General features: G+C 38.9%; 1 protein-coding gene across 6 annotated transcripts in view; it reads right to left on the reverse strand.

Moving 5' to 3' along the window:
- Window positions 1–26,889, reverse strand: part of Ask1 (apoptotic signal-regulating kinase 1) — an 843,483-nt gene that overhangs the window by 228,957 nt on the left and 587,637 nt on the right. The window lies entirely within an intron of this gene.

The raw sequence follows: 26,889 nt of genomic DNA on the forward strand, positions 1-26,889 counted from the left end.
ATTTGTTTGAGATAAGCGAAAAGCTCATCCAGATTGGCATTGTTTCCCAATAGGTGGGTTAGTGATAAAGGTTTTTGCATTTGTGTCAGAGAAAGGAAGGTAGTATTTCTGATATGGGAATAATATGAACAATCTAATATGTCAAACTGTAAGTTGTGATGAACAATGCATGCATACAGGAGGGTCATCGCCCATGAGCAGGAACAAGTGGGTCAGGTGTGTGTGTGTGCCCTATGCGCAATCTTGCCAGTATTACTTCTTCATGCCTGTTTTTCCTCAAGCTCGAGCTCCATATTTGTGGTTCTTGTTTAATTTCAAATAATTTATTGTTTGTCTGTGTCTTCCAAATGTTTAACCATTGGTCCCTACAGATACGTCGGATATGTTTTAGTAAATCTATATAGGGTACTTGGTAAGACGGAGGTGCGTTGCTCTTTGGGTGCTTGGCTGCCTGGTCTGCTGTTTCGTTACCTGTGATTCCAGCATGCCCTGGAATCCAACAGAAACTTACGGTACGATTCAGATTCCTCAAATGATTTAGACGAGACCGGATTTCTTTTACTATGGGATGTGGGGTTGAGAAATTGTTACTTATTGCGGAAAGTGCACTCATGGAGTCTGTATATGTTAAACTATTAGTGTTGAGACAGATATTGATATTGTATATAACTAGGTGGATTGCATAAAGTTCTGCAGTATAACTGCTACATTCAGTCGGGAGAGATACAGATACTGTAAATGTGGGAAAGACTGCTGCAGCACCTACGGCATCATCTGATTTTGAGCCATCAGTATATATTAAGCAGCTCTGCCCATTGCTATCAGCATGTCCTTCGTGCAGTTGCTTGATGTAACAGCTTTCCATGGACTTTTTTCCCCATTGTTGGAAATAGGTATCACAGTAAGGTGGGTTTGAGGACCAAGACAGATCAGATATTTTGGTTTCTTTGAGTGTGTTTTCAAAATGAACATTCCAGCAATGCATCAAATCTTGTAGTCTAATACCAGTTGGTCTATTTTCAGTGGGTTTATTGTTATAGAATATTACCCTTTCAGGACTGAAAAGTAGCAGTTGATTCAGATGATCTGGAAAGCTTTTAATCCTGGCTGCATAGGTGAGGAGTAACATTTTCCTTCTGAGGTGGAGTGGTGGTTCGTTTGCCTCTATATAGAGACTTTGGACAGGAGATGTTCGAAAAGCTCCAAGAGCAGTGCGAAGAGCACTGTGCTGTATTGTATTCAGTCTTGTAAGTACAGTTTTCCTAGCTGAGTCGTGTACTATCGAACCATAATCTAGACAGGACCTGATGAGCGAACGATACAAATGCAGGAGAGTTCATCTATCTGCACCCCATGCCATGGCAGAGATGGCTCTGAGTATATTGAGTTTTTTCAAGCAGAGAGTTCTGAGATAAGTTATGTGCATGGCAAAATTAAGTTTAGTATCTAATATTAAACCTAAAAAGCGGATATTGCTGGCAAGAGGGATTGGTTGGTTTTTTAATTTAAGTTCAGGCTCTGGATGTAATCTGTGCTTTTTACAAAAATGAACTGCAATTGTCTTTTGTTTTGACAGGCGATAACCATTTTTTACAGTCCATGTCTCTAACTTATTTATGGAAAGTTGTAACTGTCTCTCTATGCTGTTTATTGTTGGTGAATGGCATGATATAGCAAGATCGTCGGCATACATATATATTTCTACGGTTTTGGGAATATTCTGCGTCATGGTATTTAGTCTAATTGCGAAGAGGGTAGGACTACGTATGGATCCTTGAGGCACCCCTTCTTCTTGAATAAAATATTATGAAAGTACATTCTGGTGACGAACTTGAAAAGTTCTGCACTTGAGAAAGTTCTGGATGAATTGAGGTATGTGTCCTCTCAACCCTAGGGTATAATACAGCTCTCGAAGAATGCCATACCTCCAAGTGGTATCGAATGCCTTTTCAATATCTAGACTCACCATTACCAGATGTTCATTTTTAACATTCCGAATGTTAGTTTCAGCTCTTACCATAGGGTCCAAGCAGGATCTGTTTTGTCGGAAACCATATAGGTTGATATTTAGTAGCATTTTGCTTTCTAGTATCCATTTTAATCTCCTATTTATCATTTTTTCTAGTGTTTTACTCAAACAGCTGGTTAGGGAAATTGGTCGGTAGTTTTGTGGAAGCGATTGATCCTTTCCTGGTTTTGGAAAGGCAAGAATTACAGAATGATGCCATGAGGAAGGATAAACACATTCAAGAAATATCCGGTTGTTGAATACTAGTAATAATCTTAAAGCTGTATTATTTAGGTGTTTAAGCATTATATAGTAGATTCCGTCCGGTCCTGCTGATCTGTTCAGAGCTTCTTGGAGTTCAGCTAGGATGAATAGTTGATTATAAGGAAGGGATTGGGTGGTGTTGAAATTTAATTTATATTTTTCTGCAGAGGTTTTGATTTTCAGGAAAGGATTGTCGTACGCAGAAGCTGATGATATCTGACTGAAGGTCTCTCCAAGGAAATCGCCTATTTCCTTTGGGGAGGAGACTTCTCATCCATTCTTAATCAAGATTGGAGCAGAAAACGGAATGTTGTTGTATTTTCTTCCATATTAGCCGACTGCTGGTGTCCGTGATGGTACTGGCAAATGTTATGCACGCTTATTTTTTGGCTTGTTTCCTGATTTGTCGTGCCCTTGCCTTTTGTTTTTTTATATAAAATGAGGCTGGCTGTTGTAGGAAACTTACGAAATAGGTTCCAAGGTTTATTTTTTTCTTGTTTTGCACAAGTGTTTTGCATGTCTTTTTTGGTTTGCAGAGGATTGAGGAATTGCCTCAGAAGCTGCTGCCAAAATTTGTGCTGTGATGTGCTCTGTGACTTTATCTATTGGTTGTGTTTTAATAAATTGATCATCAAAATAAACACAGAATGAATATTTTGTCCAGTTCGCTTTTGTGAATTTCCATTTTACTCTGTAATCTGGAGAGTGGGATTGTTTTGTTTGTATTTTACATATAATTGGAAAATGATCGCTGCTGTGTGGATCATATAAGGTTGACCACTCCATACTGGGGAACAGTATGGGAGAACAGATTGACAGATCAATTGCTGAAGTGGAGCCTGTGGGTAGATGGACATAAGTGTGATGGCCAGTATTTAGCAAGTTTAACTGCTGTTGATTCAGTAATATCTCCATCATCCATGCTTGAAGATCCCCACAACGGGTGATGCCCATTGAAATCTCCAAAAAGGCAGAAAGGTTCTGGCAATTGTGCTATAAGATCTTCTAGTTCTTTAAGCATGAAAAGTCTGTTTGGTGGGAGGTATATTGAAACAAGAGTTAGTGTTATTCCAAGCGCAATACGCACAGCAACAGCTTCCAAGTCAGTCTGTAGAGAGATATGTCAAACTGGGATTTTAGAGTTAACTAGTATTGCTACTCCTCCATGTGCGGATTTTGCAGTATTCCTGTCTTTTCTGTACATTGTGAAGTTTCTAATTGAGAGAGTTACTTGTGGTGTTAAATTTGTTTCTTGCAGACAAACACTCACTGGATTGTACTTATTAATCAGGTCATATATATCATCAATATTGGCTCGGATGCCTCTGCAATTCCATTGGAGTATGTGCTGCATTACTTGCTTTTAGGAGTTATGTTTTGATCTGTCTGTTTTTTTTGAAGCAGTTTGTTTGTAACGATCTGATTTATTTCTGTCTTTTTTGGGGAAAACTGGTCTCTCTGTATCCATGTGTTCTTCTGCATGAAGTTCTAATATAGTTTCTTCTTGGTCAGTTTTCTTGTCAACATCCATATGTATAGGGAATTGTTTCTTGGTCTGAGCATGATCTGTAGGTACTGTTTTTTCTGCTTTTTTTGTAGTTTCTGGCATGTTAGGCGGAACTGAAATTGGAGTATTAATTCCTTGTTCCAGTTGCTTGTGTTTGGCAGGTTGTGTCTTAGCATTAAGCACAGACCTGGCCCAATCTGCAAAAGAAATGTTTGGAGGGTCAGTTTGAATAGCAATAGAATGATTGACAACAAGGGATGGAAGTCTGTTCCACCAACCAACTACCAGCTGGATAAAGGCAAATTTCCGTACATCTATCCTACACCTCTCTTTCCTCAATCTGAATTTATGCCCTCTCAGGTGAGAGAGCATAAATTCTGAGCAAGAGGAAGAATCCCATCAGCATTGAGCAAGCTCAAACCATTCAAGGCTTTATACACCTCTATCAGATCATCTCGCAGGTGCCTAGTCTCCAGACACTCTAATTTGCAAAACTTAAGCCTTCCTTCGTAAGAGCAACCCTTTGTTCCATTCACTAATCTTGTTGCCCTTCTCTGTACTCATTCCAGCAGCTCTACATCCTTCTTGAAATGAGACCTCCAGACCTGTATACAGTACTCAAGGTGTGGCCTGACCATTGCCTTATACAAGGGAATAATCACCTCCTTATTCCTGCTAGAAAAATTCCTGTATGTCATTGACAAGACACTATGAGCTACTCTTGCAGCCCGTCTGCACTGCTCAGAGAACTTCATATCTGCCTGCACAATTACCCCCAGTCCTTTTCATTCTCTACCACTGTCATCAGTGTAGTACCACAGAGTTGATACGTTGCTCTGGGGTTGATACATTGCTCTCCCATATATAGTACTTTACATTTGTCAATGTTAAACTTCATTTGCCACCTCTCAGCCCATCTGCTCAACCTTCCCAGATGCTGTTGCAGCAGCATAGCGTCAGTAGTGGCGCCTCCGTAGCCAGGTGGGAAGGAGCAGCAGTGCATAGCACAAGCTTCTTGATTAGACCGGGGTTCGAGCCCGTCACCACCAAATACGGAGGATGCGGAAAGGTCAGGGAATGACCACCGCATATCCCGGAGCAATATGGCCTTAGTTGCTAATGCTCCTAAAAAAAAGCAAAATAACAAGCAAAAATAACAAGCGTCAGTAGTGTCCTTAACAACCCTTCCAACCTTTATATCGTCTGCAAACTTGGACATTAGCTTGATATAACATCATCAATATCATTTATAAATACAGAAAACAATAATGGACCCAACACTGAACCCTGAGGGACTCCAATAATAATATTAGTCCATGATGAGCAGCATCCATTGATTACCACTCAGTCTTCTCCCACTCAACCATCCCTTTATCCATAGCAGCAATTTGCCACCAATGCCACAATGCTCCAATTTGTGCAGCAGTCTTTCATGTGCAACAGTATCAAAAGCCTTTCTAAGATCCAAATATATAATATCAAAGTTATTCTCTGCATCCAGTGGAGGTCGATTTTAAGAAGGATGCAGAGCTGCTGCAACGAGTACAGAGAAGGGAAACAAGATTAGTGAATGGAACAAAGGGGTACTCTTAAGAAGAAAGGCTTAAGTTTTGCAAATTACAGTGTCAGGAGACTAAGCACCAGCGAGGTTAGTTAGTTAGTTAGTTATTTGGTTTTTAGGAGCATTAGCAACTAACGCCATATTGCTCCAGGATATGCGGTGGTCATTCCCTGACCTTTCCGCATCCTCTGTATTTAGTGGTGACGGGCTCGAACCCCGGTCTAATCAAGAAGTGTGTGCTATGCACTGCTGCTCCTTCCCACCTGGCTACGGAGGCACCTATCAACGAGGTGATCTGATTGAGGTGTATAAAGCCTGGAATGGTTTGAGCATGCTCAAAGCTGATGGGATTCTTCCTCTTGCTCAGAATAATCACCTGAGAGGGCATAAATTCAAATTGAGGAAAGACAGATGTAGGATAGACATGCGGAAATTTGCCTTTAGCCAGCGGGTAGTTGGTTGGTGGATTTGTTTGTTTGTTTGTTTCGGAATTTATCGGGCGCATCGGCAACTATGGCCATAGTGCGCCATGCATATGGTAACTATGCATGTAATTTCTTTTCAAATAGAGAAAATGGAAAGAAGGGACCAAAAGGTTTTTCTAACTAAAGGAGGTGATATACTTTAATTATCTTGAGAAAATTATAAATGCTTGAGACATTTGTCTCATTGTTTAAAATTGAGGTGAGTGTAGGATCTTTTGTTGTGGCTGAAGTGCAAAGCATCTGGCGTTCTCTTGTATATTTTGTGCATTCGACCAGAATGTGTTTCACTGTGAGCATTGTATTACAGTGATGACATTGAGGGGGTATCTCTCCTCTTAAAAGATAACCATGAGTTACATTTGTATGTCCTATTTGCAGACGAGCCAATATTACCTCCTGGTGTCGGATTGAACTGAAGCTGGAAGGCCATCGCTCAAGGTTTGGCTTGATACTTCAAAGTTTATTGTTTGGCTGATTTTCCCATAATAACTGCCATTGGCGCGTGCATTTTTCATGGATTATTGGTCGATAGTCTTGATGAGGCACTTTCCACTTGTTCTCAGATGAAAGGTGAGCTAATTTGGCAGCATTGTCCGCTAGTTCATTTCCAGGAATTGCCATATGTCCTGGGACCCAGCAGAAGTGTATGTTTTTTCCAAGTACTGATAAGGTATGCAGAGAGTTGACTATTCTTTCCACGACTGGGTGGGTCATGTTCATTGTGTTTTTTAGTGCTTGAAGGGCACTTAAGGAATCTGTGAAAATAATGCTGTTGTTAATATCGGAAGACTCGATATGATTCAGTGCAACCTGAATTGCTATTAGTTCTGCGGAAAATATACTGAACTCACGTGATAACTGATAAGCTAATGTGATGTTTGGGAAAACTGCGGCGATTCCAACGTGGACATCATTCTTTGATCCATCAGTATGTACTATGGAAAAGCTAGGAAACTGGTTCACTACTGCATGGTATAGCTGCAAGAAGTTTTCTCTATGCAATGTAGATTTATTCCATTCATGTAGATGTAAGTCACATGAGGGCGGAATGATATTCCAAGGAGCAAGAGAGGATGGGAGGCTATTTGCCACATTGTCTAAGGTCAGATTTAGTTCTTCTAAGAGGTGTTTTATTCTCATGCCCAAAGGACGATTAACATTAGGGCGGTTTTGGTATAACCTGGTGTGCTGTGATGAAAAAAGTATCTGCCAATTTGGGTGTTCTGGCATAGATCTAATTTTATAGGCGTAACGTAGTATCAGTTGTTGTCGCCTGATCGAAAGAGGAGGTTCGTGTGCTTCAGCATATAAGCTATGTATTGGAGACGTGCGATATGCTCCTAATGCAATCCGTATGCCACTATGATGGATAGGGTGAAGCCAGCGAAGGGCACTAGGTCTTGCTGAACTATAGACTTGTGCTCCGTAGTCAAGCTTTGATCTTATTAATGCTCTATATAGCCGTAATAAAGTAAGGCGATCAGCTCCCCAATTAGTTGCAGAGAGAACCCGGATGATATTTAATTTTTGTTGACATGAGTTTCTTAGTCTTTTGATATGCTCAACAAAGGTGAGTTTCTGGTCTAAAGTGATTCCTAAGAACCGTATGCTCGGTTGAACTGCTATTGGTTGGCGATTCAGTTCTAGCTCTGGATTGGGATGGAGTTTTCGTTGGTGGCAAAAATGGATGCAAAATGTTTTTTCCGGACAAAGTTGAAATCCATTAGTCTGAGCCCATGAACAGATCTTATTTATTGCCCCTTGCAACTGTCTCTCAATAGTATTCATGTTTTTTGCATGACACCAAATACTCAGGTCGTCTACAAACAGTGCTTTATCAATAGTGTTTGGAATTTGTCCGGCAATGGTGTTTATTGCAATTATAAAAAGTGAAGCACTGAGTACAGAGCCTTGAGGAACTCCTTCTTCTTGGGAAAATACTTGGGACAGTGAGGTTTTGAATCGAACCTGGAATGTACGCTTGCATAGAAAATTCTGTATGAAAATCGGGAGGTGACCCCGAAGTCCATGACGATGTAATTCACGGAGTATTCCATACTTCCACGTGGAATCATAGGCCTTACTGATGTCAAAGCAGACTAACACATGGTGTTCCGATCTGAGGAATGCATTTCGGATGGAATTTTCTAGTCTGACTAGTATATCTAGTGTAGATCTGTTTTGTCTGACACCGTATTGTGCAGAATGTAGAAGATTGAGATTTTCAAGGTACCAGATCAGTCGGCGGTTCACCATCTTTTCGAGAGTTTTGCAAATGCAGCTGGTCAAGGCAATTGGTCTATAATGAGTGGGATTTGTAGGGTCTTTACCTGGTTTAGGGAAGGCAAGGACTGTGGCACGATGCCATTGATTAGGGAATTTATCTTCCAGGAAGAGTCTATTGAATAGATGAAGAAGTAACTGTAATGATTCGGTACTAAGTTTCTGAATCATGGAATAGTGAATATTATCTGGTCCTACAGCACTGCGTCTAGATGTTGACAAGGCTCTGTGTAATTCGTGAATGGTAAAAGGTAAGTTGTATTGTTCATCTCCTTTTGAAGAGAAGTTTAACTTTTGTTTTTCTAAACTTGTTTTTAATCTTCTGAAAGTCGGTGTATAACTTTCTATTGCTGATGTTTTTGCAAAGGTTTCGCCCAGTATATTGGCAATTTCAGCAGGATCATTTACATACTGCCCTCTCCATTCCATGATGGGTAGAGGTATCGTTTTATATTTGCCACTCATTTTTCTGATTGCTTTCCAAATTTTATGTGTAGGCGTTGTTTGATTAATAGTTGAAGTGAATCGGATCCAAGCAGCCTTTTTATTGCAGCGTCTGACATATCTCTCTCTTGCTCTAGCGCGCTTATATTGAATGAGATTGGTTGTAGTTGGACTCCGGCGAAAAGAATTCCAAGCTTTGCTTTGCTCTTTTTTAGCCACAAGGCATTCATCACTCCACCAGGTTTTTGGATGAATCGGTAATTTAGATGAGGATTTCGGGATAGTTTGTTCTGCTGCATGTAATATCGATTTTGTGACATAGTCAACTGCTTCATCAGTTGTGGAATTTTGGATTATTTCGGAATCAAGCTTAGTTAATTTTTTATAGGACTGCCAATCAGCTTTTTCAGTGAGCCAATGTGGAATTTTAGTAGGATAATGAGAGGGCTTATTAAGTAATTCAATTATTATGGGGAAATGATCGCTATGTAGCGGATCGTTGTTTATCGTCCACTTTAGAATAGGATATAAGGTTGCTGAACAGATAGACAAGTCTATTGCAGTGCTTGTTCCTGAAGGAAGGTGAACGTATGTTGGTGAACCGTCATTTAGAAGAAGGAGGTTGTTATAGTCTAGACACTGTTCAATTAGTTTTCCTCTTTGGTCGATGTTGTTGTTACCCCATAGAGTGTGATGACCATTTAAGTCTCCCAAAATGAGGAAAGGTGTTGGGAGTTGAGCTATAAGATTGTTGAGATCATTTTGTTGGAAGGTATAGCTTGGTGGGATGTATAAGGAGCAGATTGTCATATGGATGTCAACTGCCACACGGACTGCTACTGCCTCGAGGGGAGAGTTCAGTGAGACCTGTTTGGTAGCAATATGTTGGTTTGTTAAAATGGCTACACCATGTGCAATATTCCCATTGGTTCTGTCTTTTCTAATAATGTTGTAACGAGACAGTTTTGGTGTATTTTGGGGTTTTAAATACGTCTCTTGAAGGCAGAGACATATTGGTGAGTACTTACAAGAAAGATCGTATAGGTCATCGATATTGGCACGGAATCCACGACAATTCCACTGTATTATTCTGTGCATTATTTATCTCTTATTAGGCTTTCTGAGCGTTTTCGGGTTGCTGAAGTTTTCTGTTTTTCATTTTTGCTTTTATCTTTTTTTGGGAAGGAAGGCCTTTCGGTGTCCATGTCTTCTTCAACAAAAATTTGAAGAACAGGGTCATCTGCTGATTTTTCTTCAGTGTCCATTTGTTGTTGGTGACTAGAAGTTAGGATATGTTTTTCTTTGGGTCCTTGATCCGGACTCTGGACATTTTCTTGTGGTATGGTAATTGGTGTATTTACTGCTTGGGTTTGAGTTGCACTGTACAAAGATTTTACGTAATTTGAGAAAGACTGTTTTGGGGATACTGTTAGTTCAGTTTGCGATCCGGTTGATTGGAATTTTTTGATGGCTTGGGCATACGTAGGTCTGTCTGCATGAGTTGGTGGTGAGATGATTCTTTTTGCTTCTTGGTAAGAAACATTATGCTCAGTTTTATATTTCTGGATAAGTTTCTCACTTTTCCAGCGCTCGCATATTCTGGCATAAGCGGGATGATCTTTCTTGCAATTTGGACATACTGATTGAGGAGCATTACAGTTTTCGCAATCATGTTCGATTGAACCACACTTTGCGCAAGTAGGGGTTCCCCGGCAAGCTGTTTGGGAATGTCCATACTTCTGGCATCGGAAACACCGTAGCGGGTTTGGGACATACGGTCTGACATTACATACCAGATATCCGGCCTTAATGGATGATGGACGATTCGGTGTGTTAAAGGTCAAGATCAGATTGCGGGTAGGGATCAGATTACCATCTTTTCTCGTGGAGATTCTCTTGACATGAGTAACTCCTTGTTCTTTCAGTTCTTCTAGCATTTCTTCTTCAGTTACATCTAGTAAGTCCCAGTTTGAGATCACTCCTTTAGAGGTGTTTAGTGATCTGTGGGGTGTTACAGTTACTGGGAGACCTGCAAAGTAATTTGTTTTCAGAAGTCGCTCAGAATGTTTGGTATTAGACGTCTCTATGAGAAGATCTCCTGATCTGAGTCTTTTTACGGATTTCGGAGATCCTGCTTTACTTTCCAATTCCTTTTGAATTCTAAAGGGAGAAAGTTTGCCAACTGCATTCTCACCAGTTGAATGGATGATCAGATAGGTTGGAATTGGATATGTCTCTGGCTCAGTTTTTTGGCGCTTTGCCGTTCCTGCTGTGGAACTGTCTTTCTTTTTTGATATCTGGGTTGCGTCTGGCAGCCCAGATAAGTCTGAGTTTGATTTACTCATGATATGCTCTTTTTGGCCCCGGGAGATTGTCTTTTTCTCCCAGGTTACCAGCCCCGCCACGTGGAGGCAAGAGCGGTGCCGCCTAGTGACCCAAGCGAAGAAAAGGGTTAGTAATAACTAAAAATAAAAAGAGGGATTAAAGAAAGGTGGTTGTCCTTTCTAGGTTATAGTATTTGAATATATCTATTTAATTATAATATTCAGGAGTTATCGGACTTTCGAAACTCAGGTATAACGTATTTACAATTAAGCGTACTAGATAATCACTCTGGAAAGGCGCTGTGGTCACTAATATCGCTTGGCACTCGGGGCCTTGGTTGGTGGAACAGACTTCCATCCCTTGTCATGGAAGTTGATAGCCTAAATAAATTTAAGGCTCAGCTGGACAGGTATTTTGAAAGAATGGAGGGGTGAAGTGGAAGTGGGTTTTTTTGGCTGATGCTGCAAAAGCTTGCTTTCTTGCATCATATGCCTCTACTAATGCTAATGCTAACTTCAAACTCACAGAACAAACATTTCATCTTCCTCGTTTATTCATTCAACTGCTGTTTGATGGAACAACCTTGCTGTATATGTATTTCCTGAAAATTACAGTCTACAGAAGTTCAAGTCTAATGTCAACAAATATCTTCTCTTGTCTTCTCCATTTCCAACCCAACAGTACTATGTACTATAGGTTCTAATACCTCTCATGTTTGGGATTTTCATAAAAAAAGTTATATATATATATATATGCACACCAATCATCCAAAACATTATGACCACCTATCTATATTATGTTGGTCTTCCAAATGCAGCCAAAACAGCTCATACCCGGTGCGTACTGATGCTACAAGATTTCTAAATGTGTCTTGCAGTATCTGGTACCAACGCATAACCAGAAGATCCTTTTCCTGTAAAGTTCATGGTCGAGACACTGCAGATCAGAATTGCTGTTCCAAAACAAACCACAGATGCCTGATGGGATTGACGTGTGGGGAATTTGGAGGACATGGCAATACCTGGAAGTCTTCCTCATGTTCCGTGAACCAGTCTTGAACAATCCGGCTCGTGTGGCATGGTGCATTATCCTGCTGAAAGACGGCACCACCACTAGAGGGGAAGAACATTGCCATGAAAGGGTGTATCTGGTCAGCAATGATGTTTAGGTAGGTTGTAGATATCAGATTGCCCAGCACATGGATGATTGGACCAAAGGTATCTCAGCAGAACATTGCCCAAAGCATGACTCCACACCACCATCACTTAACCAGGTAAACGACACACGCGTATCCATCTGTCCAAATGGTGCAACAGGAAACGAGATTTATCAGACCAGACGACCTTCCAATCACTCAAGGTCCAGTTTTGATGCTCGAGTGCCCATTGTAGGCACTGTTGCTGGTGACCGTGGTTAGTACGGGCACTCTGAGTGGCCTGCAGCTATGCAGCCCCATTTTCAGCAGGGTTAGATGTACTGTCTTGTGCCACATTACTCCCGTCATCAGAATTCCAATTACCGGCGAATTGCACCACAGTCGCCATTCTGTCACCACGTACCATCCGGGATAGCCTTCAACTCACTTCAAGCATCGATGTGCCATGGTTGTCCAATATCTTGCCAGCGGTTCATGGGTTTTCCCTCCTTTGACCACTTTTCGTAGTTACTAACCATGGCTGACAGTGAGAACCCCACCAGCCGTGCCAGATATGCTCTGACCCAGTCATGTGGCCATTATAATTTGGCCTTTGGCCCGATTAAGCGGCTGCCCCAATTATCTGAAGTTTCACGTAAATAGTTAAAAATACAATGTACCCCTCCCATTCACAATTGGTTCACTGTACAATCAAATCCCGTTATGATGAACTCAACATAGTAAAGTACCGTTCACTATGCAATGTATAGTAAGCGCCGGAAATTGTGATCATGTTTGTGAATTGAATTTTAATTCTATTAAACAGCGATTCTAATTAGCGAAAACAGGAGGAATATTATCCACAGGCTATAAAAGCAAAGATATATTAAGCACAAATTTACCCTTTATTACCTTATCAATTAAAAAATTAAATGATACGTGAAAATCGGAAAAATATACGTGATAATCGGAATAATTAATACGTACATACGAACTATTTTTTTTTATTTTTTTTTATTTTGGTAGTTGTTGGCGCATCGGCTTCTGTGGCCATAATGCACCTCCCAAGGTTTTTGCAGTACTTTGATCCAAGCCCGAGGCAGGATTCGAACCCGCGACCTTTGAGTTGCCAGGCAGGCACTTTACCTACCCGGCTAGCCCGGTCGGCTCATACGAACTAGTTGACATTTCTGTTCACTGACATTTGTGGGTGGTGATTAAAATTTAAAACAGTAAAAAGATAAGCAATCAATAACAAAGAACACTTTACAGAAATTGCAAGTAACACAATACACACAAGTGAGAACGGAGTAACGAGTTACAAAGCTTTAAAAATAGGAATGAAGAGAAGATTTCATGGAAGTGTAAACACATTTCACCATAATAACCCACAGAATTCCAGCTGTCGGTATTATCGCAAATTCAGTAAGATAGAGTTTACTGTCCGTTTATGATAGATTTCACTAATCAGAAAAGCCCAATAAACAGGTAACTGCTAATTGTTTTATGGTTGTGACGTCCAGAATTTCAACCAAACCACATGGTACCGTCGGAGACAATCGTAGAGTAATCTCCAGTACTGCAGTCTCCTGCCCCAATTAAGCGAAGTAAACCCTGGCTATTTTCTCAATTGGTTTCTGTTTTTTTAAGATTTGCTCCAAATAAATGACTGCCCCAATTAACCGGTCGCCCAAATAACCGGAATCCACTGTATTTGGATCTTAGAAAGGCTTTTGATACTGTTGTACATGGAAGACTGCTGCACAAATTGGAGCAGTGTGGCATTGGAGTCAAATTGCTGCTACGGATAAAGTGATGGTTGAGTGGCAGAAGACAGAGTGGTAATCAATGGACACTGCTTTTCATGGACTAATGTTATTAGTGAAGTCCCTCAGGGTTTAGTGTTGGGTCCATTGTTGTTTTCTGTATTTATAAATGATATTGATTATGGTATATCAAGCTTAATGCCCAAGTTTTCAGATGATACAAAGGTTGGCAGGGTTGTTAAGGACACTAATGGTAGTCCGCTGCTGCAACAGAATCTAGAAAAGTTGAGCGGATGGACTGAGTGGTGGCAAATGAAGTTTAACATTTACAAATGTAAACTACTACACATGGGAAGCAGTAACCACAGAGTGACGTATCAACTCTGTGGTACTACATTGACAGTGGTAGAGAATGAAAAGGACCTGGGGGTAATTGTGCAGGCAGATATGAAGTTTTCTGAACAGTGCAGACAGTCTGCAAGAGTAGCTCATAGTGTCTTTTCAATGATATACAGGAATTTTTCTAGCAGGGATTAGGAGGTGATTATCCCCTTGTATAAGGCAATGGTCAGGCCACACCTTGAATACTGTATACAGGTCTGGAGGCCTCGTTTTAAGAAGGATGTAGAGCTGTAGGAACGAGTACAGAGAAGGGCAATGAGATTAGTGAATGGAACAAAGGGTTGCTCTTACGAAGAAAGGCTTAAATTTTGCAAATTACAGTGTCTGGAGACTAGGCACATGCGAGCTGATCTGATTGAGGTGTAAAAAGCCTTGAGTGGTTTGAGCATGCTCAATGCTGATGGGATCCTTCATCTTGCTCAGAATAATTAATTTATAGTTTTTAATAAATTAATTCTTCAATGACAACCAAGGACGGAGTTGTTTTTTTTTTTTTTTTTTTTGGTAGTTGTTGGCGCATCGGCTTCTGTGGCCATATTGCACCTCCCAAGGTTTTTGCAGTACTTTGATCCAAGCCTGAGGCGGGAATCGAACCCGCGACCTTTGGGTTGCCAGGCAGGTACTTTACCCACTCGGCTAGCCCGGTCGGCAACGGAGTTGTGCACTTCTACTTCCCTGAGCATATTTTAATTCCGTTTTAATTTTAATCCTGTATCCTTACTAATTAACTCATTTAAACTCTAAATTATTTAAACTTTTCAAACCCAAAAATTATCTATCCATCCTACTTCAAATAACAACTGCAGATTATATAAGGTGAGTACTGTCTAAATTAAGCTTTGCTATTGAATTTAGTCCAATCATAACGGTATTTTAAGATATTCTGCAACACATCTAATTTAATTTTCTTAATATTTTTAACATCACAAATAATCAATTTATATCACAAGGTAATAGTGAGTCAGTTAGTTAATGCATGTTTATACAGCCTTCTTAATCCCAATTTCTGTTATATATTTTGGTTCAACAGTTAGGTGTCAGTTGTATTGTGTTGCCTTGCGAATGCCATTTTTCTGTTTCTGTTATAATTTCTCACTGCATAAGGGCCACCATTATTCAAATCCATAGCATATCAGATCAATCAATGTGTTGGTTCATGTATGCTTGGATTTGACTAATGTTCGAAATGAAGTGATTCCCTGACCATTATTGGTCTTGTGGCCCTCTGTCAAGATGGGGCATAATGGTCAGTCTTTCATTTTGTTAATGATTTCATTTGGTCCAGTATCGTAGTTGGTTTTCGTTTCATTTTTAAGTGATATTTCACATAATTCAAAAAAGAATGCCATTCTGGGGGCACCATTAAATTATCTTCAATTGGATTATAAATAAAAATTTATGGACAGTACGCACTAATGACAGTACGCTGCTGCAACAGGATCTAGAAAAGTTGAGCAGATGGGCTGAGAGGTGGCAACTGAAGTTTAACATTAACAAATGTAAAGTACAACATATGGGTAACAGTAACCCCAGAGTAATGTATCAACTGTATGGTACTACACTCAGGGTGGTAGAGAATGAAAAGGACCTGGGGAGAACTGTGCAGTCAGATATGAAATTTTCTGAGCAGTGCAGACAGACTGCAAGAGTAGCTCATGGTGTCTTGTCAATGATATAGAGGAATTTTGCTAGCAAGGATGGTAAGACCAACCTTGAGTACTGTATACAGGTCTGGAGGCCTGATTTTAAGAAGGATGTAGAGCTGCTGGTTACAGAGAAGGGCAACAAGATTAGTGAATGGAACAAAGGGTTGCTCTTATGAAGAAAGGCTTAGGTTTTGCAAGTTACAGTGTCTGGAGACTTGGCACCTGCGAGGTGTATAAGCTTGAATGGTTTGAGCTTGCTCAAACCATTCAATGCTGATGTTTGATTTGGTTGGATTTTATTGGCACATTAGCAACTATGGCTATAATGCGCCAAAACAATGCTGATGTGATTCTTCCTCTTGCCTAGATTAACTATTCATAAATTCAAATTGAGGAAAGACAGTTATAGAATAAATGTGTAGAAGTTTGCCTTTAGCCAGCAGGTGGTTGATTGCTGGAACAAACTTCCATCTGTCATTGTAGAAGTTGACAGATTAAATAATTTCAAGGCAGAACTAGACAAACATTTGAAGCGAATGGATGGGAGGGTTTTTTTTTTTTTTTTTGCTGATGCTGTATAAGCTTGCTCTCTTGCATCATATACCTCTATTAATGTTAATGCTAATCCTATCTCCACTGATGAGCAATCTTATATCAGATTCCATGCATGGCAGCCCGGTCCTACCCAGAGATTCTTAGCACCTTCTGTTTCCACTCAGATACTATCGCTGCCATAAGAGAGGTGAGTGAAAGCCACTGGATTATTATTTTAAAACCTTATTATTAAACTAGCTTAAAATTTTGTTATTAGGACATATATCTTAAATAAATATTACAGTAAGCCCCCTGTATCCATGGGGGGACACATTCCAAGACCTACTGTGGATGGCTGAAACAGCAGATATTAGCGAACACCTGCTGACTCCATATATAATGTGATTTTCTTGTACATACACACATATAATAAAGTTTAATTGATAAATTGAACACACAGTAAGATATTACCAACATAATACGGTAATAATAAAGTACAGCAGACTCAATTTATCGGGGCACTTCAAGACTCTAAATAAATAAAAAAAAAAATAAAAAAACCAACCAGAAATCATAAAATTCAAGTAATAACTAGAATAGGTATAAACAGATATTTTGCAAGTCGTAAATAAGCAACAAGAACCGGCATTATAAGTCGTCACTGGGAAATTAGTGTACCTATTATCTTGCAACACCCGCTGTCTTTACACCTACCGCTCAAAAAAAAAAAAAAAAAGGACCAAATGTTTAGTTTGATTTAATGCATTGTTGATTGTTGTGTTCTGTTGCACCGCAAAAGAACAAATTTTGTTTCATTATTTGTGTCAGAGATGTTGAATTTTTTTTTTTTTTTTTTTTTTACAGTAGCTATTTTTTATTTTTATTTTTTTTTTAGAAATCACAAAAATGATGGGAAAACGCGAGAGTTGTGCTTTCAAATTAAACAAAAACTTTTTTTTTGAAATTATTCAAAAGTTTGAAAACAGTGCATCCATTAAATCTCTAAAGAGCCATTATAACGTTCGTGACCACACTATATGCGACACTGTAAAAAATAAAAGGAAGCTATTCAATTTAAAATTCACATCATAAAAAATAAAGGGAAGCATCAATACAAGGCTTCCCTTTATTTTTTGCGATGTCAATTTTACGCGATTAGAATGGGTTCAGTTTTTCTGTTTTTTTCCGTGGTAAACTGCAAGTAACGAATCAGCGGATACAGGGGCACAACTGTACATAGTTATTGCGGTTTACATGGAATTTTAGGAGTGAATGTTTTAATTTTTTAAAACAAATCCTCCTTTTATACCATTACAACTATAAGGAAACCACTCTTGATTTACAAACTTTTGCTTTCTAGGAAGAAAGAAATTTTGGAGAAAAATTTTAATTCGAAAACATTATATTAAATGGTAAATCAATAATCAAAAGTTCGGTCCTCATGACAAAAATGAAACCATAACAATGTAAGTTCCATCTTTTCTTGGTGTGTAAAAAAAAAGATTGGAACCATTCCACTCACTATGCTATATGAATTTATATTTATGAAGTCATCATTGTCATCAGCCATTTTCAATCCACTGCAGGATGAAGGCCTCTCCAGCAACTTTCCAGTTCCTTCTGTTTTGAGCACTGGCCATCCATTTACTACCCAAAAACACATGAGTTTTATCTATCCTTCTCCGCCTTTGTCTTCCAGGTTTTCTTCTAGCTCCTCTTGGGTACAATTCTATTATTTTCTTAGTCAATTTGTCATCATGTCTTCGAGCTATGTGTCCTGCCCAAGACCATTTTAGTTCTTTAGTTTTGATAAGAATGTCCTTTACTTGAGTTTGCTGCCTAATCCATGTGTTTCTCTTCTTATCTAACAGTCTGATTCCCAATATAATTCGTTCCATTCTTCGCTGTGTAGTTCTTAGCTTCTCTTCCATTCTTTTGGTGAGTGCCCAAGTTTCACTTCCATAAGTCATGGTGGGGAGTATACATTGATTCATTATTTTACGTTTCAGACAAACTGGGATATTGCTCTTCAGTATGTGACTATATTTCCTGAATGCTATCCATCCAAAATTTATTCTTCTCTTGACTTCCAGCCATTTATCATTATTACAGATAATAACTTGTCCCAGATAAGTATATGACTCCACATTTTCAATTACTGGTCCTTCAATCATTATTTCCCTTTCCGTGGCATACTTGTTCATCATTACTTTTGTTTTAGCCATATTCAACTTCAGTCCAAAATCCTTACTAGCCGTGCATAACTGATTAAGATTTTCCTCTAATTCTTTGGGATCGTGGCTTACGACTACAATGTCATCTGCAAATCGTAAATGGTTTAGGTACTCTCTGTTCACATTGACTCCTTTCTGCGACCAGTCTAATCTTCTGAAAGCTTCCTCAAGGGCAGCAGTAAACAGCTTCGGAGATATTGTGTCTCCTTGTCGAACTCCTTTCTCGATTTTAAATTTGCTACTGTCTTTGTCTAGTCTAATAAAGGAGGTAGCACTCTCATATATTTTCTTCAAAATCATAATATATGGGGTATCTATGCCTTGTCTTTCCAGTGCCCGAAACATTGCCTTATGCTGTATGGAGTCAAATGCCTTTTCATAATCCACAAATGCCAGGCATAATGGTGTTTTATATTCATTTGCTTTCTCCGTTAGCTGTGATATAACGTGAAGGTGATCCATAGTTGAGAATCCTGTCCTAAAGCCAGCTTGCTCTTTCGGTTGATTCTCATCAAGTATTCTTTCTAATCTGTTAGTAATGACCCTTGTGAACAACTTGTAGATGTGGGATAACAAGCTAATTGGTCTATAATTTCCAATTTCTGATCTATCTCCTTTCTTATGCAGCAAAATTATGATTGCATTATTCCACTGCTTAGGCGTCACACCTTTTCTAATGCACTTTGTGAAGAGCCTTGCCAGTTTTCGTGTTGTCTCTTCCTCCCAATTTTAACAACTCTACAGTAACTTCATCTTCCCCTGGGGCTTTCCAATTCTTCATTTTCTTCAATGCATGTTCTACCTCATCAGGAAGAATATCGGGTATGTTGTATGTGTTTCTACTTTGCAATCCATCTTCCCCACTGCTCGTATCATTCCCTCGCTCCTTGTATAATTCTCTATAGTAGTCTTCTGCTATTTGAATTATGCCTTCACTGCTGTTTATAAGTACACCATCGCTATTCTTCAGTTTCATGAAGAATTTGAAGTCAAATTCCTTTATGAAGTCAAAGGGTTTTAATTTTTTTCAAAATTTACTAGCCCTTTGAGTGTGCGTCTACTTAATTCAAAAGTAGATCTTGAATAATGATTTAGCTTAATGAGCAACAGAAGATAAAACATTGCACAATAGTCAAAATAAACTGGAGATTTAGAAAGGGGGAAAAAAAGGTAATAAATGCATGACATGTTATACTTATTACAGTCAGTTCTGCTATAAAGTGCATTTTTGCTATGCGAATTTGCTCCAACGCGACTGATATACTGGGGAACAATGCGAGTATAACACGATTTTCGCATTGGCTCATGCAAAACCCAGCATCAAGCTGAATGTACCAACCTTTTGCTTTTTAAAAATTACAGCTGTGAGTTGTAGGCTCCGAAAAAACAATAAGTGTTTGCCTTTTATTTACATAATTGTTATTTTATATTGTACTTAATACGTAGTCTTATAGTTATAGTTACGCTGGTTATTTTTATTTTGATTTAGATAAACAGTTTTTGTAGATATACATAATACTTAATATACGTAAAACCGTTATTTTGTTCGAATCTTGCAGCCATTGTTTTTGTATATAATGGTAGGGAATTCAAATTTTTAATTGAGGTAGTTAGGTAGCTCTAACATAATTTATAGAGTAATATGCTTCACTGTTTCTATTAGATAGCGTAGTATCGACATTTAATTAATTTAATTTATTGATTTTATTAATTTAAAGTATCATGCCCCAAACTAGAGCAGCAAAGCAACGGGCACAAAGTGGCAGGGGTGTTGTGACTCGGGAGAGAACTGAGGGGTGCGATTCTCCAACGCATCAGAGCCTAAAAAAATGTGCGACTTATGAAATGTTTGCCGAACTCTCTGGAACGGAACATGATATTGCCACGGGGGATGTCTTTGTGTGTGCGCGATGTAAGGAGTGTAAGGAAATCAGGTAACAACTCAGCGTTGTTATGGGCTTATATGAGAGTTTGAAGGACAGGGTGGATGCCCTCGAAAGATCTAAATTGAGGGGCCCATCAAGCTCTCAGCTGCTCACATCAACACCAGAGCTTGCACTTGGTCATCACGCAACACAGCGGCAACCCCCAAAGCAGAATGTGCTGGTCCCACAGGAACTAGTAGTTGTTGGTGACTCTATTGTCAGGGAAACAGGAAACATGCTTTGTAAAAAAGAAAGGTGGAACAGGACCAGGGTATGTCTGCCAGGAGCAAAGGTTAATGACGTTGTAGAGCGGATATCATCTTTTAAGGGCACAAAAGGTGATATAGTTGTACACGTTGGTACTAATGATATTAGGAGTAGGAGACCGGCAGAATTACTTAACAAGTACAAAAGCCGAAAATTAGGGTTGAATTTGAAAGTGTCTGCAATTCTGCACGATAGAAGGGAGTATATGATGAGAGCCTTGTCGATCAATTCGGCCCTGGAAAGAATGTGCAAGGCTCAAGGGGTAGAATTTTTTTTCAGCCTGGACTGTACTTGTTAACAGGAGAGACTGCTTCTATAGGGATGGGATGCACTTAAGCAGAAAGGTTGCAAGAATATTTGCTGATGCTATCGAAGCAGTGTTAGGTGGGTCGGAAAACTGATAGCTTGGGGGGATACAAGGACTAATAGTTTAACAGTAGCCGTAGGCAGAGGTGAAGGTGATGGTTGCATTGCACAACTTCTATTAGAACAAGTAATGACCAGGAGCGTGGGGTATTGGGGGTTTCAGGGACGGATGGCAGTCATCCTGAAATAGGTGGGTATATGGGATGTGTTAGGGTAACTAGGAATAGGAGTATGTATGTTTGCATGTATACCAATGCTAGAAGTATAGTAAATAAATTTGATGAATTTGAAGAGTTGGTCAAGACATCAAAGGCGGATATTGTTGGGATAGCAGAGACATGGTGTCACATAGATATAAGGAATGCTGAACTGGAATTTGGGGAGTACAATGTGTACAGAAAGGATAGACAGGATAGAAAGGGAGGAGGTGTTATGCTGTTAATTAAGAAAAACATAAAATCAAAAGAAGTGCATCCAGTTGTTATAGACGAACAGTGCACTGTTCAGTCAGTTTGGTGTGACATAAGCACTGCGAAAGCAAAAATAAGAGTAAGAGTGTGTTATAGGCCTAATGACTCGAATGAGTACAATAAACAATTGTACAGAGAAATAGAGTGACCTAGTAAATCGGAATGTCTTATAATGGGGGATTTTAACTTCCCAGATATTGACTGGAACTTGTGGGTTGGTCACTCAAACACTAGTCAGACTTTTGTGGATTTATTGGATGATGGTTTTCTGCAGCAGCATGTTCGAGAGGCAACCAGAGAAAGAAATACTCTTGATCTGGTTATCAGCAGTGATCATTCGGGTATTAAGAAGTTGCAGATAAAGGAACCACTAGGTGGCAGTGATCACAGTGTACTGATGTGGGATTTACTTAAAGATTTAATTACCATCAGGCGTAAAGGAAAGGGTTTTTGCTTCCATAAAGGTGAGTACAGTGGTCTCCGACAGTTTTTAAATTCTGTACAGTGAGATCAACTGACGATGTTACCAACAGTAAATTCTAAGTGGGAAGCATTCAAGGAATTAATCCTGGATGCTACTAAAAGTTTCATACCTATTAAGAAATACTGTTCAAGGTTTAGGCCTAAATGGTTATCTAATGAACTAATGAGACTCGTAACAGAGAAGAAAAATGCATGTGATGCATATAAATTATCAAGTGCCTCAGAAGCCTATGGCAGATATAAGCTAGTCTGTAATCAGGTCACAAAGGAGGTTAGGCAGGCAAAGGCAGGTTAAGAGAAATCCTTGGCAAAAGATGCTAAGAAAAACAGCAAGGATTTCTTTACTCATATAAACTCTAAAAGGAAGGGGATGAATCTGATTGGTCCACTTGACATCGATGGTTCGACTGTTGATGATCCTGCTCAGATAGCAAACATGATAGCAGGATCATCTAGACAAGACTGCAGCAATAATTCAAACACAGCATGGGTTTGTTAAGGGAAAGTCTTGTCTGACAAATTTGATAGGATATTATGATATGGTTTACAAAGGAACTGGATGTAAAAAATAATTTTGATATCATATATTCGGATTTCAGGAAAGCTTTTGACACTGTTGCGCATGAAAGACTATTGTACAAATTGGAGCAGAATGGTATTAAGGGTAAGTTGCTACAATGGATAAAAGGATGGTTAAGTGGGAGAAGACAGAGGGTGGTAATCAATGGGTGCTGCTCTTCGTGGAATAATGTTATTAGTGGAGTCCCACAGGGTTCGTTAGGTCCACTGTTGTTTTGTATATTTATCAATGATATTGATGAAGGTATATCAGGCTTAATGTCAAAGTTTGCAGATGATACAAAGGTTGGCAGGGTTGTTAATGACAGTAATGGCAGTGTGCTACTGCAACAGGATCTAGATAATTTGGGTAGATGGGCTAAGAAGTGGCAACTGAAGTTTAACCTTGACAAATGCAAAGTACTGCATATGGGTAGAAGTAACCCCAGAGAAACGTACCAACTGTGTGGTACTACACTTAAGGTGGTAGAAAATGAAAAAGACCTGGGAGTAATTGTGCAGTCAGATATGAAGTTTTCTGAGCAATGCAGACAGGCTGCCAGGGCAGGTCATGGGGTTTTGTCAATGATATATAGGAATTTTGCTAGCAGGGAGAAGGAGGTGATTGTCCCTCTGTATAAGGCAATGGTCAGGCCACGCCTTGAGTTCTTCGTACAGGTCTGGAGGCCTCATTTTAGGAAGGATGTAGATTTACTTGAGCGTGTACAGAGAAGGACAACAAGATTGGTGAGGGGAATGAAGGGATCCTCTTACCAAGAGAGGCTTAAGTTCTGCAAATTGCAGTGGCTGGAGACTAGGCACCTGTGCAGTGATCTGATTGAGGTGTATAAGGCCTTGAATGGGTTCAGCACGCTGAATTCTGATGGGATCCTTCCACTTGTTCAGATTACGAACCTAAGGGGGCATAAATTCAAATTAAGAAAAGACAGATGTAGAATAGATGTGCGGAAATTTGCCTTTAGCCAGCGGGTGGTTAATTGCTGGAACAAACTTCCATCTGTCGTTGTGGAAGTTGACAGGTTGAATAAATTTAAGGAGAAACTGGACAGGCATTTGGAGGGAATGGTGTGATTTTTTTTTTTTTTTTTTTGGCTGATGCTGCATAAGCTTATACACTTGCTTTCTTGCATCACATGCCGGCACTACTACTTCTACCTGTGGAGCAATACATACAAGTTTATGAAACTTAAAAATTGGCAAATGTGTGAGAGCTATATTTCCCATTTACTGTAGTTGTATTGGTCGGAGATACCGTTACCATTCGCTGTATTCACAAGATAACAGGTGATACTGTAGGCCGATTCATGTTTTCAGGCCACCCACTTTTCGTTTTCAAACAGAAATTTCATGATACGTGACAGAAATGGTCTTGGGCAGGACACATAACTCGAAGACATGATGACAGATGGACTAAGAAAATAACAGAGTGGTACTCAAGAGGTGTTAAAGAAAACCTAGACGACAACAACAGAGATGGATCGATGAAATTCATGAGTTTGTGGGTAGTAAATGATTGGCCACTGTACAAAACGGAAGGAACTGGAAAGGCCTTCATTCTGCAGTGGACTGAAAATGGCTGATGATGATGATGATAGCATGAGCAGAGGAGCACATTTCTGGAAGTCACTATAATAAAACATTAAAAACAATTTGCAGTTCCTGGTTTATTAGGCTTTTGTGTTAGTGCAATCTAATTATAAACTGGTAGTAAACTCGACCTTACTGCATTTGCGATTGTAACGATAGCTGAAATTCTGTAGGTTTTTATATTATTATGGAAAAAGTTGTTTCCCATTCCATGAAATCTTTAATCATATAAAACACACAAATTTTCAAAATAATTTCTTCATTCCTATTTTTTAGCTTCGTAAACTTGTCTCACTTGTGCAATTTGTGCGTCCCGTGTACATCATTATTGATTGCTTATCTTTTTCAATGTTTTAAATTTTACAATCCAAAAAAAAACAAGAAAATGCCAGTGAACAGAAATATCTGTCAAGCAAACTTCACATCTTGTCAAGGTAAAGTGCTATATTTACTGTATTATTTATTTATTTATTAGAAATGAAGATATTTAAATTTGTGTTATCAATTTTATTGGGTTTCTAACTTTTTGTGTGTTTTACTTACTAGACTGAACGTTTTTTTGAGTGCCCTGCCCCTATTGCAATTTTTCACATAAGCCCTGTTGTTTTTAACGCATGAAATACTATAATGCGGAGATTTTTAGAAACATATGTACCGCATTACAGCAGAACTGACTGTACTTCATTGCTTCAATACAGAATGTATCCTTCCTGGATTTCTTCTGTAACAATATAAATAGTGTTAACATAAGAGGAACATTATAACCTACTGCACTCCTTGCACTTATTTATTTATTATTTTTTTTTTCTCAAATGCAATTTCAAAGTTTTAGTCAAATTTTTTTCTCATTCAGGATTTATTAATTAAATGTGAAAACTGGTGTAAATGTTTTTACTATCTTATCCATAAATGCTACTTGGACACAAGGATTAGCATTCCACATCAGTAGACATTCTCTCTTCAGATTCTCACACTTCATTTCAGTAACATACTGATGCACTCACATGACTGAACTGAACTTGACTGAACACCCTTGACAGAAGCACAGTTTGACACCCTGTTGGGTGTCCAACTGTGCTTCTGTCAAGGGTGTTATCTCATGGACTCTTATCGGACACTGAATGTTTTCCCACTATCTCCTTTCTACCATTAAAAACACTGTTGCGGCATTTTAAGATAAACATTGCCATACAGTTCCACTCTGAAAATGGAATACTTCAGCAAAATATCCACTGGAATGATGTGAAAATTCTGAAAATTAGATGGAGGCAGCAAAGTAAACAAAGGGCAAAACTTAAGTGAGCCACAAATAAAACTTGTTTCTTCTTATTATTTTTTTTTAAAGTTACAAACAGAAAAGTGCTACGTACACTGTCAAGAAAACAAGGCATCTAAATAAACAAATTATTGATTTCTAGTCATCCCAGAAAACTTTCAGGTTACAGAGAAGTATGACAGAATTCCTGAAACCACCTTCACCGGGTAATCTACATTCCAGCAAAAGAAGGTACTTCTTTACTGATATAATAAATGATTCATTATTTCATCAAACATATACAGATATAAACATGCAGAAAAAGGGCATGTTAACATGGATTTGCATGCTATTCACATAAATCAATACAGTGGATTCCAGTTATTGGGCCACCGGTTAATTGGGGCAGCCATTTATTTGGGGCAAATCTTAAAAAAACAGAAACCAATGGAGAAAATAGCCAGGTTTTACTTCGCTTAATTGGGACAGCATGCCTTTTAATTGGGGCAGGAGACCGCAGCACTGGAGATTACCCTATGATTGTCTCCGACGGTACCACGTGGTTCAGTCGAAATTCTGGAGGTCACAACCATAAAACAATTAACAGTCACCTGTTTATTGGGCTTTTCTGTTAGTGAAATCTATCATAAACGGACAGTAAACTCTATCTTACTGAATTTGCGATAATACCGACAGCTGGAATTCTGTTGGTTATTATGGTGAAATGTGTTTACACTTCCATGAAATCTTCAATCATATAAAAAAATTAATTTTCAGATCTTCTCTTCATTCCTATTTTTAAAGCATTCTAACTCGTTACTCCATTCTTACTTGCGTGTATTGTGTTACTTGCAATTTGTGTGTGCCGTGTTCTTTGTTATTGATTGCTTATCTTTTTACTGTTTTAAATTTTAACCCCCACCCACAAATGTCAGTGAACAGAAATATCAACTAGTTCGTATGTACATACTTTGTATTACAGTACGTATTAATTATTCCGATATCACGTATATTCTTCCGATTTTCACGTATCATTTAATTTTTTAATTGGTAAGGTAATAAAGGGTAAATTTGTGCTTAATATATCTTTGCATTTATAGCCTGTGGATAATATTCCTCCTATTTTCGCTAATTAGAATCGCTGTTTAATAGAATTAAAATTCAATTCACAAACGTGATCACAATGACCGGCACTTACTACATATCGTATAACGAACGGTACTTTACTATGGTGAGTTCGTCATAATGTGATTTGATTGTATAGTGAATCAATTGTAAGGGGAGGGGGGGGGGTGTACATTGTATTTTTAACTATTTATGTGAAACTACGGATAATTGGGGCAGCCGCTTAAATGGGTTAAAA

The sequence above is a fragment of the Mastigoproctus giganteus genome, chromosome 8 (assembly GCF_048544385.1).
Source record: "Mastigoproctus giganteus isolate SK-2022 chromosome 8, ASM4854438v1, whole genome shotgun sequence".
Lineage (NCBI taxonomy): Eukaryota > Metazoa > Arthropoda > Arachnida > Uropygi > Thelyphonidae > Mastigoproctus > Mastigoproctus giganteus.